Source organism: Camelina sativa, chromosome 16 (assembly GCF_030686135.1).
Source record: "Camelina sativa cultivar CO46 ecotype springtype chromosome 16, ASM3068613v1".
Lineage (NCBI taxonomy): Eukaryota > Viridiplantae > Streptophyta > Magnoliopsida > Brassicales > Brassicaceae > Camelina > Camelina sativa.
The window spans coordinates 2,948,097-2,964,925 of record NC_141895.1 but is presented as its reverse complement, the minus strand read 5'-3'; the positions used below and the strand labels follow the sequence as shown (position 1 = coordinate 2,964,925).

Genomic DNA, 16,829 nt, shown 5'->3' with positions numbered 1-16,829 from the left:
TGATTTCAAATTATTAGTATTTTTAGATTTAATCTATGGTAAATGACTACATGTGTAATTTTTTAAACTCGTGGTACATTGAAAAATAATTTTTTATTTATATATATAATAATTTAGTTACCTTTTAATTGTATGATTTAGATGTTTAGTGTTTTTAGATTAAACTGTGGTACATATGTAATTGAATATATAAAAAGGATAAAAACAAATCTATTTACATCGTCGTATATGGAACTAAAGCCAATACTAAGAATGGGCTAATGTCGATTATGATCAGTTCAACCAAGTTTTCTTTTCACTTTAGTGATATTTTACAGTAAAAATTATTTAAGAATATATGTAGTTATAATTAATAAATAATAATCAATATGATTTTGATATTATGCTAATCAAAATAATTTGTGAAGAGAGAGAGAGAGAGAAATAGTAACAATCCAAAAGAAATATATATTAATTGTGATTTAGATTGGTTGATATATTTAGTTCCAATCTTTATTTTAATTCGGAATTTTCACTATGATATGACTATTTTTTCTTCTCCTAAATTAAAAAAAAAAATTATGTATTTTAAATTTATTTTTAAAAATCATTATCGGTATAGATGCAGATTTTTTAGATCTTTTAATTCTAGTTGTGTGGTTTTAATCTTAATAACTAATATTAATTATGATAATTCTTGTTGTGTAAATAATTAAATAGATAAATAATGATACAATATTAAAGAGAGTATGCTTATTTTGTGGTTTATATAAGGACAATTCCTTTTCAAATAATAGACGACCGTAAAACTTAGTGAAAAGGCAAATACAAGTTTAAAATTTTTGCCTCTTTGGTTAGTATGTTATGGTTAGTATGTTTGGTTGTTATAATAATTGGTAGATTATAAAACGAACAAAATAAGATGTACTGCTGAAAAAAAAATGAAACAGAAAACTTAATTCTATTGATATAATAAGCAAAACTATATACATCATGATAGAACATGGATTCATCTCTTAAAGATGAGAGTGACTTACTTACAACGAATATTAAATAACATCAAAAGCAAAAGAAAAAAAATAAAGAAAACACAAAACTGTTTTCATAGATGACAGTAATGTTTACTGAAAAAAAAAAATACTACTGTAAAGTTTCTTTGCTAGCTGTAAGTATGTTTGGTGCATTCTCCATTAGGTAGTGAGAGATTATTTATAGTGTTTTAAAAATGCATTAGATGTGATATGGAATTAAGACTAAATTGGTGAGCAAGCAAAAAATCATTTAAAATGTCATGAATGATCTTTCAAAACGTGAAGGATTTAAGGTATATTTATGGAATATACCATTTATTAGTTTTATATGTTAAATTTTAAATTTACTTTCCATTTAGTTTTATATATTGATTTGTGTACCATAGAAATCGGAAATGAATATTGGATTAACATAATTATTATGGTAGCATTAAACGATTAAATCTATATTTGAAGTATTAGGAATATTATTCGATTTTAATGGACTGTCGATTTTACGTATTCTAGTTTTTATTATTTTGGAAAACTTTCTAGGGATTAACTTTGTAAAATTTAAGTTATGCACTCATTTAAAGAGAGATTTCAGCAATCAATGTTTTATTAAAACAAAGATTTCTTCGGTCAATATTTACTTTACAAATAAGATATATAGACAATTAAATATTTGTCTTGGTGGTGTCATTATGGACGTCTTTGGAAATTATGAATTTAATAGGCTGATAATTATGCACTCGACTTTAGTACCATCGATATTTGAATAGATTGTAGTAATCGAATGTGAAGGATTATGTACTTAAAGGGCATAACACAACAATAAAATCTGATTTAATATGTATTCTTATATTAGTTCAATTAATTGAGTTAAGTAGAACTGTTTATTTTAGGAAAATTTGTAGAAGTTAATTAAGTAAAAATATTATTTTAGAAAATTTTGTAGGGATTAATGTTGCAAATAAATAAATTAAATAAAATAAACTTCAGAAGGCATAAACCAAAATATACTTCAAAAATGTTAATATAAATCATGAAGTAAGATATTAAAAAAGATTATGTCATCATCATATTGAATACGCGTTCGTTTGATCCAATGCGAGTAATAATAATGCTATGTATGTTGATTTCTCTAGTTGCTATATTAGTAGTATGAACAAACTTGTAAGAAGAATGTCAAACTGTTCTGAATGTAAAAGAATTGTCAAACGCTCTTGTTTGAAAAACAGCCATATAGAATCATTAGACATGCCTACGTGGTGGACTTCACTTCATGAAATATGTGACACGTAGGCATCCACGTGGCATATAAAACTCTCACGTTTCTTATTTGTTCGTTTTTTTTGATATGTCTCTCTGTCGGATTCAATAATTTCGTCAACTTGTTCAAAATCTCTCAAACAACATGTCGCGATCTGTACTCTTCTTACTCTATTGTTTCTTCTTCGCTTCAAGCTTCTTCTTGATGATCAATGCTCTTACTTGTCGTCAAGACCAGATCCAAGCCTTGATGCAATTCAAGAACGAGTTTGAATCCGACGGTTGCAACAGCAGTGACTATTTAAACGGAGTCCAGTGTGATAACGCGACTGGTGCGGTCACGAAGCTTCAGCTCCCAAGTGGTTGCTTCACTGGAACTCTCAAACCCAACAGTAGTCTCTTCGGTTTGCATCAGCTTCGTTACCTTAATCTCTCTCACAACAACTTCACTTCCTCTTCACTCCCTTCTGAATTCAGCAATCTCAGCAGATTAGAGGTTTTGTCTCTTGCCTCTAATGGCTTTACTGGTCAAGTTCCTTACGAATTTAGTAACCTAGTCCTTCTTACCCATTTAAACATTTCCCATAATGAGCTCACTGGTAGTTTCCCACTTGTTAAAAGCCTATCAAAGCTCTCTTTTTTAGACTTTTCTTACAATCATTTCTCAGGACCCATACCTTCTGATTTACTACCCAGTTTGCCTTTCTTGTCTTATCTTGATCTCAAAAAGAATCGGCTCACTGGTTCTATTGATGTTCCCAACGCTTCTTCTTCATCTAGCCTAGTGCATTTGTCCCTTGGGTATAACCAATTTGAAGGAAAAATCCTAGAGCCTATCTCAAAGCTCACCAACCTTAAATATCTTGAACTTTCCTCCTTAAACGTAAGTTACCCAATAGACTTACGCGTCTTCTCTCCTCTCAAATCTTTGTTGGTCCTTGATCTTCGTGAAAATAGGTTATTACCAGCCAGTTTAAGTTCAGAGTCAGACATTCCATTGAGCTTAAAAAGCCTGTTTTTGGTGCGATGCGACATTATCGAGTTTCCAAACATCTTAAAGATCCTTCAAAATATGGAGCTTATAGACATTTCCAACAATCTAATCAAAGGAAAAATACCTGAGTGGTTATGGAAGCTTCCTCGTCTTAGCTTAGTGAACCTTGTTAACAATTCTTTTACCGGGTTTGAAGGTTCTTCAGAAGTTTTAGTTAACTCATCACTGCGGATAATGGATTTTGCCTATAACTCCATGACAGGAGAGTTTCCTGTTCCACCACTCAATTCTGTCTACTTGTCTGCGTGGAACAATAGTTTCACAGGGAACATACCTCTCTCAGTTTGCAACCGAAGCTCTCTCATCGTCCTTGATCTATCCTACAACAACTTCACCGGTCCAATTCCTCAATGTCTGAGTAACTTAAAAATAGTAAATCTCAGGAAGAACAGCTTGGAAGGAAGTATACCTGACGAGTTCTTTAGCAATGCTTCGATACAGACACTTGACGTTGGCTACAACCGACTAACCGGGAAGCTTCCAAGATCGCTATTAAATTGCTCCTTTCTGAAGTTTCTGAGTGTTGACAACAACAGGATTGAAGACACGTTTCCTTTCTGGCTGAAGGTTCTACCCAATTTGCATGTATTTACTCTCCGTTCAAACAGATTCTTCGGCCATCTCTCTCCTCCTGATCAAGGTCCTCTCGCGTTTCCCGAGCTGCGGATACTTGAACTGTCGGATAACAGCTTTACTGGAAGCCTGCCACCAAGTTTCTTTGTTAACTGGAAAGCATCATCACTCAATATAAATGGAGATGGGCGTATCTACATGGGAGACTACAAGAATTCTTATTATATCTATGAAGATACATTGGATTTGCAATACAAAGGTCTATTCATGGAGCAGGGGAAAGTCCTTACTTCCTACAGCACCATTGATTTCTCTGGAAACAAACTTGAAGGACAGATTCCTGAGTCCATTGGTCTCTTGAAGGAATTGATTGCGCTCAACTTATCAAACAACGCCTTCACGGGCCATATTCCTCCGTCTTTGGCAAATGTTACGGAGCTCGAGTCACTAGACCTGTCCAGAAACAAACTTACAGGGAATATTCCTAGAGGACTCGGGAGCCTCTCGTTTCTGGCGTACATAAGTGTGGCTCATAACCAACTTAAAGGTGAAATACCAGAAGGACCACAGTTTAGTGGACAAGCTGAATCATCATTTGAAGGGAATGCAGGTCTATGTGGTCTTCCTCTCCAAGGAAGTTGCTTTGCGCCACCAGCACAACAGCCTAAAGAAGAAGATGAAGAAGAAGAGGACGAAGTGTTAAACTGGAAAGCAGTGGTTATAGGGTATTGGCCTGGACTCCTGTTTGGACTGGTAATAGCACACGTTATTGCTTCATACAAGCCAAAGTGGTTTGTCAAGATAGTTGGTCCAGATAAGGGCAAGGAAGTAGATCCAGTTAGATTGTTTATGAATCTGGATTCAAGATGGGACAGCATTAACAATAAGGATAGTGTAGAACAAGAAAGTGATAAGAAAATATAGTATGTGGATATATGTTGTTACCTGATGATTTACTAGTTTCTGTAACTTTTGGTTCCCTTTATTAAGATCTCTCTCTCTCTCTCTCTTGGCTGATTATGTCCTTATGATATACTGCTTTGTTTGATTGGTTCTTCTCTGATTCTTCAACTAACTCGAGCTGATGTTTCTTAATGCACTACGGCCCTTCGTTTCAGCATCCTGTTAAGACAAACTGGACAAAGGGTCAAATAAGAGAGTCAGAGCTTAGATGATTATACTGAAACTTGGCGTTGTTGAACTGTGGTGCTCTGCCTCAAAAAAGAATCAAAAAATTTCAACTTGCAGTAAACCTTGTGGTATCAGCTCTAAACGAAAGTAATCTATAAAGATATCATTAACAGAGAGGTAAAATCCTTAAATATCAATCCAAGAGTTCCTAAACCCCTAAATCCTAGAATCAATCAAATTCAATCGATCAATCTCATTCCATAATTGTATCATTATTGCTTATGCAATCAAGAGAAAAAAAAAAAAAAAGCACAAATGAAAAGATCACCTGGAGCTCCTTGATTAAGGAAGCCTCCCACCAAAACGTCGACGAGAGTGACGGTGATCGCAATCGCTCCGCCGTCGTCGCATCATAAAATATCCTTCTCGCTTTGTCTAATAAGAAAGAGGAGTTTTACTGGGAATATAAAATTTGGTTCATTAAATTATGTTTTCCCGGTTTGAGTGTAAACCGAAATGTTGTCTTGGTCTAATTTGTTTTCCCAGTTTATGTTTTCACAATCTCTTTCTCTTGCAGAAGACAATGTAGTTTTTCTTCGGTTAAATAGGTTCTGGAGTAGGCGTGGGTATATTTGATATATTTTGATAGAAACTATATATAATTGATGATGGTAGTAAAATATTATCTTATAAAAAAATTAAATTAGTAAAGAAAAGTTAAATTTCAGATACACAATTTTTTGAAATATAAAAATCAGTTGTGTTATAAGATCAAATCTGAAAAAAAAAAATCATGAATTTAACTCGACATCCAGGTGAGGCGAATTAAACTGATGACCTCACATATTCTAAACCATTTATTTGACCACCAGAAAAACAAAACAATTTTATCATCATGAATTTAACTCGTTTTCATATTTAATTGATCGCTATCACCTATGTTTTCGTGTTTTTTACGGGGAGTTTGTCTAGATGGGCCTTTGTGGCAGCTAAATTTCATATGCGGCATTTCTTTCCGTACTTCTACATTTAGGCTTTTCGTAAGAGCTAATTGACGTTTTTGCCCTCTTTGGCGATGCGCGGGATTTCGTTCTCTTGAAAATAGATCACTGTACCGTCGAAGCGATGGGGTGTCGACTGTTTGATTTTTCTATGGCTGGGAATTGACGATGTGGCTTCTTGTAACAGTTGATTAGGTTAAAGGTTCTACTCCCCAAGGATATATCTGAGGGTTTGTCTTTCTATGGACATTTGGGGAAAAGTAAAAAAATACATATCGCAAAATAATTAGATCTGGGTTAAATCGAGATACGTACCGTGTGCAAGAGAAAGACAGAGATGAGCGATGAGGTAAGTATCATCACCTCTCTTATGTTTGAAATAGTATAAATAGTTTCTATCATTTGTCCAATGTACAAGGTTTGCTGTGAGTTGTTGTTGGCGAAGGTTTGCTGATCAATTAGCACTAGCTTAGGCCGATCTTAGCGTATCTTATTTTAGAAAGAAGGTTCTTACTATATGCCATGTTGTTACGCCTGGCTAGTTTGGAAACCAAGTGAAACTTTAACCTTACAATCAACATTTATGGGTCAAGCTTGTCTATGTTTTGTTGTCATTGATGGTTAGCGGTGACTGATGAGGTACTCTCCTCGTAGCATCTAGTAATATAATTTTCTCTGTGTATTATATAAACATAGTGATGACTGCTCTTTCTAACGGAATTACATCGATGTTGTTTGTGTAGGGGGCAGAAATTGCAGTCGTTGTGATTGCAGGTACTTGGGAAGTTTTGGAGTGTGGAGTATGGACTTTTGTTCTTGCGAAGGAATGCTACGCAAGGAACATCAATATGCGTCTGTCCATGAGTTATGAAGAACTGGTTTCACATATAAGTGATGAGTTTGAGCTGCAACAAATGAGTCTTACGCCGACAGCTGCAACAAATGAGTCTTACGCCGACATTGAGTTATTGGCTTCCATGTCAACTTTCGATCTTCTCCATAAACAGCAGGCCTCCAGTTATTATTAACACTACCATGGGTGTGAGGAACTTTGTCAATGTTCGGAGGGGAGCCATTAACTTAAATATGTTGCTATCTTTGGAAGCTTTTGATGAGGAAGTTAGTGGTAGCAGGACTCTACAGCAGGGTTATCATGTGAACAATGGTGGAGACAATCATGGACAGAATGCTATATCGCCAGAGTATGTTCAGGAAGCAAACGAGCGCATAAGGATGTATAGCATTGACTCTAGCGGTCCAAACACCAATGAAGGGACTAATCGAGCTGGTGTCCGGCGGATGTTGTTTAAGGATAGTATTGACAAAGGGAAAGACATCCAGTTAGGTGATGGGCTATTTCCCAATGGGGGGAGGGATAGTTGTCGTCTGGATGGCTGTGTCAGAGAGTTTGGAGAAGGCAGTAGTGGTCGCGAGAGGGGGGTGGCAGATACATTTGTAGAACAGTGGCCAGGAATAGATATTGGTGGCATAATAAGGCTTGCAGATGCTGGGACACCTTCACTGTCACATAACAGCGAGGACCAGCCGGAGGAAGAATATAATAGCTATTCTGAGGATGAGCGGGTCCTTCACGAGGTACAACTTCTTGAAGAGCAGCAAGAGCAATTAGCCATAGCTAAGGGGAAAGAAGTTGTTCCTAACTCAGGAGAGCAAATTGTGCCTCAATCACCATAGAAAGTTTTGCATGACTCTGACAACTATATTGTCCTTGATGGTGGAGACTTAACTTATCCTTCCCGTGATGAATGTTTCACAGATGGCGTAACAGCTTCTTCTTCTGAAGCAGGGGAAGATTTTGATTCGTTTTTTGGTAATGATGTTGGTAACACTCCAATCGTTGCAGAGTTTGGTAGATCTTTAATGGAAGAAGGTGGTCCATCATCGGTAGCACAACCTCAGGATGCAATGGCACAAGAAGCAGACGGTGGCAGAGCAGATGTTGGCGATCAGGTTCTCTCATATGCTCGTACTGCAACACATCAACGAATCTCTCGCAACACATTGGATGATGACATTAACTTTGAGCAAACGTTGCCAACTGAAGACGCAGAGCCGGTGTTTGATGATGTCATTGATTTGACAAACACTGATGGTTGTGGACCTGTATCAGCTGAAGAAGATGCAATATATATAGGTCGGCTGTTTAAAGACAAAGACGATATGCAGAACACGGTGTCGGTATATGCTATCAAACAACTTTTCTATTTTCGCCAAACAAGATCTGACCCAGAGAGGCTTATATTTGTCTGCGTTGATCCGCATTGCAGATGGAGAGTGTTTGGTCATTCTGTCTCAAAGTTCTCAAAGAATTTTGAGGTTCGGACTGCTACGTTGACCCATAGTTGCACAATTACATCAAGAGCACAGTATGCGAAGCTAGCTTCTTCACAGGTTATTGCTTCTGTTTTGCACGACAAGTATGCAAATGGTCGTGCAGGCCCTAAGGCGAGTGAGATCCCAGAACTTCTTCTTGTGGAGCTAAAGGTCTCTGTGACTTACATGAAGGCGTGGTATGGCAAAGAAATTGCAGTTACGAAAAGTAGAGGAAGTGATGCAGAAAGTTACAAGTTGTTGGCAACATATATGTATTTGCTTGAGCAAAGGGAACCCTGGGACTGTGTTTAAACTGGAGCACAAATATGCAGAAGATGGGAGTAAGAAGTTCAAATATTTGTTTTTCTCTTTGGCTGCAAGCATTGGAGGGATCAAACATTGCAGGAAGGTCATACTAGTAGACGGTACAACTATAAAATCAAAGTTCAAAGGCTGTCTGATAGCTGCAAGCATGCAGGATGCAAACTTCCAAGTTTACCCAGTCGCTTTTGGTGTCGTCGACTCTGAGAACATACCTGCTTGGACATGGTTTTTCAGACAGCTGAGGTTAATTGTTCCTGATGCAGAAGACTTGGTTATCGTACCTGATAGGCACATGGCTATCTATGCTGGAATTGGTGAGGTTTACCCACAAGCTTTCCACGGGGCGTGTGCAATTTACATAGAGAGAAACGTGAGACACTTTGCCGGTAAAGGGTTATCTGCATTAGTTGGAAAAGCAGCTCGGGCCTTCAATGTTGGTGCAATACCACTTGGACATTGGACTCAAGCTCACTGCCCCGCTAAAAGGTATAATATAATGAGTAGCAATGTCGCTGAAGCTCTTAATAGTGCTATAGCAAAGATTGTGGAGCTCCCAATAGTCACTATGGTTGAGTCTATTAGGACCAAACTTATGCAGTGGTTCTGCATCAGACGAGCTAAGGCAAAAAAATTGGCTACCCAGCCGGTGACAATAACACCTAATGTAAACAAGTTTATGCTTCGCAACCATGTAGCATCCGCAGGTTTGGCAGTTATAGCAGTCTCAGATTGGGCTTACCAAGTCAGTGAAATAGAGTGGAACACATACTTTGTTGATCTTGAGAAGAAAAGTTGTACTTGTCTTGGGTTCAGAAGCTTCTTATACCTTGTTGCCATGCGTTGGCTGCAGCGAGGATAAATGGTGTCTACATTCCCTCACTTGTAGGAGAAATGTAGCGTGTCCCTGTTTTCGGAGCTACTTATGAGGTGCTAATATACCCTGTCCCTAATCAAGGCGATGGAGAAGTTCCTGTAACAGTTGTGGAGAATGAGTTCAACCCTCCCACTAACCCACCCGGTCCAGGACGAAGAAGGAAGAGGAGGATTACTTCTATTGGAGAACATCCGGTAATGTACAAAGTGACTCGTGTTAATCCCTTGTAAAATTTTTTTTAGACAGTATACTGATTTTGATGGTTGCAGGGGAATAAAAAGCACAAAACGGCCCCCCATAAGTGTTCAATATGTGGACAATCATGCCATAACTGAGCTACTTGCAAAAACATGATAGGGTAATGTATTGGATGTTATATTGGCGTTTGGTTTGTAGTTAAGTTTGGTAAACATGCTCCGATTACTTTCATATTGAGAATTTAATAGTTACAGATTAAACACAAAAACTGAATCTGTAATGTTTTTCCAGGTAGCCTTGGATAATTTTTTGGGCACCAGACGTAAGTTTAAATGTTGGTAGATGCAGTTTGAATGAAGAGCGAGTATTGTTGGTTGAACTGCCAAGCCTTTTTGGGGTCGACGTAGGGAAGATGGAGTCGCAGCAAAGAGGAATGTTTTTTTTGCGAGCTTCAAGCCTCTGCATTTGTAATTGTTCTGCAGTACTGGAGAACAATGTAAGTTTCAAGTGGAGGTCGAGATGAGACGGTGTTGTGAAGGTTTTTTGGTTCATAGAATATGACTTGAAACAATGACAATGTAGGGTGGTAGCAGTTTCTGTTAGCAATACACAAAATGTTTGTTGAACCTTTTATGGTAATTGTATGGATATTAGACTTATATATATATATATATATATATATATGAGAAAGCGTCTGGTGCATAAAACGCTCATAACACAGTGAATTAGGAACCATGAACACACGTAGTTTGAAAAATGCGAATCGGTACATATAAGAGTACTTAGATTCAAGTGCAGATCATGGTACAATATAGTTTCTACGAGAGAGATTCGACAGTACATGAAAATAGAGAACCCTGAAAATATGTAGAGAGAGTGATGTTGAGTTAACACATTTCGAGAAATCGGGCTGCATACTTGAAAGCAAAACACTTGGGACAGAGGTGGAGAACTGAGAAGTTGTTAAGGTAACAGTGTGGGAGAGTAGGGAAACGCATAAAAGGCTCATAGAAACCAGCATGTGGTGTCCCCATCTCTGTTATTTGAGTGACAACCATTTCTGCAATGCCAACTGCATCGTCAACTGATGGAACGAAAGATAAGAATGAGATAATTACTTCCATACCTGTGTCAAAGGACCCATAACATATGAGGAACGTCCCTAGAGCAAAACGAGCGTATATGTTATCGGAAGCTGATGACCTGGGAAGATTAATAGAGGTGTATGAAGGTCCGTGTTGGACAGCAAGTCACAATCCTTCGACATACTCGGCACTATGGTTCTCAGCAGCCAAACATCGCAGTAAGAATGGCCGGTAGATAGAACTTTGATTCGCAAGGGGGCTTACAAATATGAACTCGTCAATGTCAACATCTTGCAAAACAATAGGATCAAGGGCAATCATATTGAATTGAGGACCAGAAGCGAGTAAAGGTCCCAACTCACGAAAACCATGCTGGGAAACCCGTCTCACTATATCTACCAGCAAAACATGAGGAATGGAGTCCATTGAAATACTTTGTATTGTCGTTGTTGTATTTTAGACAACAAACCGAAGCAAAATGAGTTTGGTTCAAAGATCGGTTACATTAATAGTTAAGCATTAACTATAAGACCTACCAACTGGTGTGAACTCAATGATGTAATTATGTTGTTGGTGAAACAAGAGAAGCAAGTGGGAGGATGCAGAGGAGAGTTAATAGGTGAGTGTGAATTAAAGGCATGGTATGGTTGTGGGAATTAGTTGGGTGTGGGAGAGATAATCAGATCAATAATGTTAGAGGTAGACGTTAGATATTTATAAAGCAAGCGTGGAGTCGACATAAACATTAGCATAAAATAGAAATTACATGGGAAATAAACGAGAAAGCCAAACATAATAGAAGATACATAACTGAAAACCAGTACAAGAAACAATCTGGACAACGATTGGTCAGTGAGCATGGACCACACTTTGGAATATGGTTATATCTCCAAGTGTTTGTATAAGACCTAACTTTCCTTGGCCCAATTTTCATGATTTGACGGAAAACAGTACTGTCAATTTCATTTGCAGCTTCAAAAGAACCAACAGATGCTACAAGTAAATTAGAATTGTAAATGGCATGTTCATAAGAGCCAAGGCAAATTTGGAGCAGTGATGTTGTAAATGTAGCATGGGGTTGAGCATTAGGTATGGTCTGTAAGAGTTGCAGAGCTGTCTCGGCATGTCCATCTTTGGTCGCAAGTTTCAAACTCTCAAGATAACAAGCTGTTGGATTATGCGCTTGTAGACAACGAGAGAAGAAAGGACGGTAAGGGGACATGAGGTTGATGAGATTTGGATTTTCGAAGAGAAATTGCATGGAAATAGTATGTAGAACGGTAGGATGGGTAGCAAGAGAGGAGTAAAACTTTGATGTATACAACATACCTGAGAGATCAATAAATGTAGAACGACCAACTCGGGAAGCAATGTCAAGTGCGACATGAATATCAAGTGTATCCATTTCAGGGGAAAAAATGTTTGAGTAGAGAAAGAGAGCTTGAATACTGAGAGTTGATGTACTAGACTTGTATTTGAGGTGGCATATAAAGTGTTTCAGTTCTCTGTTGTACTATATTCCTGAACGTAATTGGCAAAGGGTTTAATAAAGATATTTGTTTGACATGACTTTAGTGGGATAAAAGTGAAGGCAAAGCGTTTTAGTAGATATGAAATTTATGACTGCATTGTTTGTTTCACCGAGTTTGCAATTACAACAGCAAAGAGTTGTAAGTAGTAGGACAACATTTGAAGGAAATTAATTTATAATTTCTAGCAACTAACGTCGAAGGGGACATAATGATAGAAAGACGCAGAAATGACAAAGGGAGTTGTTTCTCAGGACTCCGATGAAGGGTAGCCATTGGACACATAGTTGTCATGTAGATAGAGGTTTGTTGCCTACTCTGGTCTGACCAAATGGAGTGTCAGACGGGAGAGTTTGGCATGAAGACCGTAAACGTGTCATGGAATTAAGGTAAGAGGAAAGATTATTGCTTCTGACATTCTGAGCTCGACCATTGCTATTAACTGGAAACTAGTTGGTCTGACCTCGACAACCGAGTTTGGTGTGGATGATGCTAAAACCCGGTAGAAGTATGAGGTAATGGAAGGAGAGGAACAATCGCTAGGCAACGACTTTCATTAGCCTTCAACGGTGAGGAGCCATGCAGGGGAGTTTCCGATGCGGGATTACCCTGGGGTGAAGATGTCTGACCTTGAAGGGCATCAATATGGGAGAGATGAATAAATGGATCATGGGAAGGATCAACTAACAGAAATCTCTTCTCTTCAGTTTCCTGCACAATCAAGGGAGAACAAGAGGTAGCTACGTTAACCAATAGTTGTGTCTAAGGGTTAGTTAAAAAATAGGCAAAATAATTGACAAGGTTATAGGGAATAGAGACCACATGGGTAGTGGAAGATGCGCAGCATAAGGAATTCTCGGAATATGATCCAGACGTTTGTGCAATAGGAGAAGCGTACTGCCCATGTAGAGAAGCGTAATCAGAAGGCATAACATGCGATAGGGAAAGATTTGTGTGAGATCCAACCTCTGAGCAAGAGTTTCCCTTCCCACACACCTCTACGTCTATTGGTTTGGGTTCCCATAGCAGGTGATCCAGATCAGCCAGTAAGGAGTGACTAAAACTTGATAACTTTAACGTAACAATACCATCAACATGCTTCACACACTCAAAGGCGTGAGACGTTTTACAATGCTTTCTGGGATGACGTGTGGAATCAACCTCTGAAGATGAATTCACCAATTGACAAATTTTGTTTTTTTCGGGGTGGCATGACGTGCAGAGATGGTAGAGTTGAATCGCCTCCAAATCCAAAGTCTGGCCTAAACTTGTAGCCAGATGAGACAAGTGATTGTAACAGCTGCCTCTTGGGATCACATCCGACAGTAGATTGTAAATCAGTACCTGGTGGCCAAGGGAATAAAACCTGCAACTGCAACTTATGATACGGGAATGTGTAAGAAAGTGACTACAATCACGAAGCTGAGAAGGAGGCAGGTACATCGCTTACCGAAGGATCATGCTCAGTGGACAATATGTTGTTGGTATGGTACGACTTGCATTTGGGGAGATATGAAATAACTTGGTCAAGAAACAATGACCTGTCTTCACTATTAGGCAGATAGTTGAGCAGGGCGGGGATGGATTTAAATGCTAGTAGCTGAATGGGAAGAGGGAACCCATGGACAGCTAAGGATGATTGGTTTAGTTTTTTTAATAAGAGACGCCTGATATGGGATGTACTCTCCAATCGTTACCATCCTAAATAGGCGTTTGAATGAATGGCGGCCCCAAGGATACTGCAGAAAGAATTTAATATCTTTAACCATCTCAATAACTTCCAATTAAGGTTTCACAGGCTGCGTGCAGCAAAGCAGAATGCCTTCAACAATAACAACCAACGTAACTCTAAACTTCCGCCAAACCGGCATGTTTGGTTCAGCCTTCAACAGGGTGAGAAGATCATCAACAGTGGTTGAGCCAAGGTCACGGCCTATAAGTTCATACTAGTATGGAGCACATCCATCAGCATGTGTGGTTAGAGGGAGTAGGTCTGCATGTGGTGGAAAAGGTGCACATGAAAGGCCAGTCAATTGCTCAAACTCAATTAAGGAGAAGCGCAGAGGTTGGCCGCCAAAAACAAACCAAATTTCGTCACTGTTAGGAGTATAAAGCTGTCTACATAAGAGCTGGTGGACTAGTTGACCAGATATGGAGCAAAATCGAACATGCAAGGAGAAGAGAGTCCCAAGAGGAGATGCCAACAACATATCTAGCTTAGGCAACCCAGCTAGAATATGGAGGATGTCAATGAGGTACCGAGGTCTTGAGTAGGAGTTGATACGTACAACATGGGGAGGGTAGCAATTAACAGCAAAAATACGTTCAGGAACGTCACCTTGTGGGAAAATAAGGAAACACAGAAGCACAGGTTGGTTAGCATAGGTACATGTTATAGCAACATTTTAAATGAATTATTCCACCCCTTCAATCTCCCATGGGTTCCCTTTAAGAATGACAACCGATGGGATACTTAAGCAAAATTTTCTCTAGAAAATGAATTTAAACAACATTCTTTGTTAAATTGTAAAATATACTCTAAGGATTGTGAGATAAGGAACCCAAGGGAGAAATGTAGTAGAGGACCAGTAAGAGGAGAAGATTAAAAATAAACCCTAAGGATTGTAAGAAAAGGAACCCAAGGGAGTTATGTAGTAGAGGACCAGTAAGAAGAGAAGATTAAACATAAACCCTAAGGATTGTAAGCTAGGGAACCCAAGGGGGATATCTAATAGAGGACCATTAAGAGGAGAAGAGCTATGATAAACCCTAAGGAATGTAAGAAAGGGAACCCAAGGGGGAAATCTAATGGAGGACCAATGAAGTAGAGTTGTAACGGTACATAAACAATTGAACGTAAACTGAAGCGACCGAAGAAGATATGCAGGACATCAATTTAGCCTACAACTTGAGGTATTGCAGAAAGATGAGACGTAACTATCACAATTGGAGAAGAAACCTATGCAATTCTGTAGAAGAAACATATGCAATTATGCAAGAAATTGAAGTACGATGACTGAGCTATTTCAAAGTTTGTACCTGGTGATAGCGAAGTAGTATAAAATCATACACAAAAATATGTTTTACAGCTCATAAGAAATAAAAAGCACAAACGTAAATAAATAAGATAATTTACGAACATAAGAACATATAAGTACACTATAAGAACATAATAATTATAAATAAATAATATTAATTATATTATATCATCAAATAATATCAACCGTATCATATTATCAAACAACTGTAACCGTAAATAACAGTAACCACTTGAACCGTAACCGTATTTAAACGTACATGTTTAACCGTTTGTTAAACGGTTCTGGTTAAGGTTACAAAAATTTCTAACCATAACCGATGGTTAATAAACCTTAACCGTGACAACCGAAACCCTGGTATGCCTATGTATAGCTAATAAAATGTTGGTGTTTGTCGTCCATCTTTCTTCTTTAAACCTCAAAATTTGACTCAAACATCAAATTAAGGTCTTGCGATGTCAATCCTTCTTCCTTAGACCCAAAAATAAAAAACTAATGAAAGAATATCAACTCATCTATAAAATCATACACAAAAATATGTTTTACAGCTCATAAGAAATAAAAAACACAAATGTAGATAAATAAGATAATTTATGTTTTGCATCAATATTTATAATATTTTAAACTTTTAAAAGGTTTCAAAATATAAAATTTGAACCTTTTAATTTTTTTAATATTTATAATATTTTAAACTTTTAAAATTTAAAACTTATAATATTTAAAAACTTTTTAAAAGTTAAGAACTTTTAAACGTTTCAATATTTATAATATCTAAACTTTTAAATTTTTAAATATTATAATATTTTTTTGAAACTGTTTAAAGTTTTAATTTGATCAAATAAAAAACCAGATCAAATCAAATAAAACTTTTAAACTTGGACGCCTGATAAATCAAGCTTTCCTGCTCATTCGTTGTTGGAAGCATATTAATCTTATTTATACTGGTTCTGAACCATTGTCTAAAAAATTTCTAGACAATGTGGGATTTTGTGCATAGTTCTTTGATTTCCATAAATTTAAAATTTTCCTTTTTCTAAAAAATTCTGTAAATTTAAAAAATGTTAATGAATGGCATGTCAAATCATGATAGGTTGTTTAAAATTATTCTTAATATAGAAAATTCTGAAAATTATATAAAATATTAATAAGTGATATGTCAAATTTCTATTAGTTGTTTAAAATGTTATGTGGACGCTAAAGGAGCTTACTTTTTATTAGTATAGATTCACAAGCTCAAGCATTTAACCTCGTAGTTATAATTTAATTTTCAACAGTTCTTGTGCTCGACAGATAGGGAAACTGATAACACAAAGAGATGATGTCTCTGTTTTTTCCAAGTTTGACAAACTGTCTTCTCCAATCCTCAAACAAAATCAATACCAAGTCTTATCATCCATGCGAGACATTAAAGGTTACCAACTGATTAA

General features: G+C 37.2%; 3 pseudogenes across 1 annotated transcript; 2 read left to right on the top strand and 1 right to left on the bottom strand.

The window, feature by feature from the left end:
• The first annotated feature begins 2,005 nt into the window (after positions 1-2,005).
• On the top strand, positions 2,006-4,896 carry LOC104753292 (receptor like protein 26 pseudogene; annotated as a pseudogene). Its single transcript, XR_015584511.1, has one exon. The product of XR_015584511.1 is annotated as a receptor like protein 26 pseudogene (transcript).
• Positions 4,897-7,055: 2,159 nt separating this feature from the next.
• On the top strand, positions 7,056-10,353 carry LOC147925067 (uncharacterized; annotated as a pseudogene).
• Positions 10,354-12,856: 2,503 nt separating this feature from the next.
• Positions 12,857-15,348, bottom strand: LOC147925066 (uncharacterized; annotated as a pseudogene).
• Positions 15,349-16,829: the final 1,481 nt, after the last annotated feature.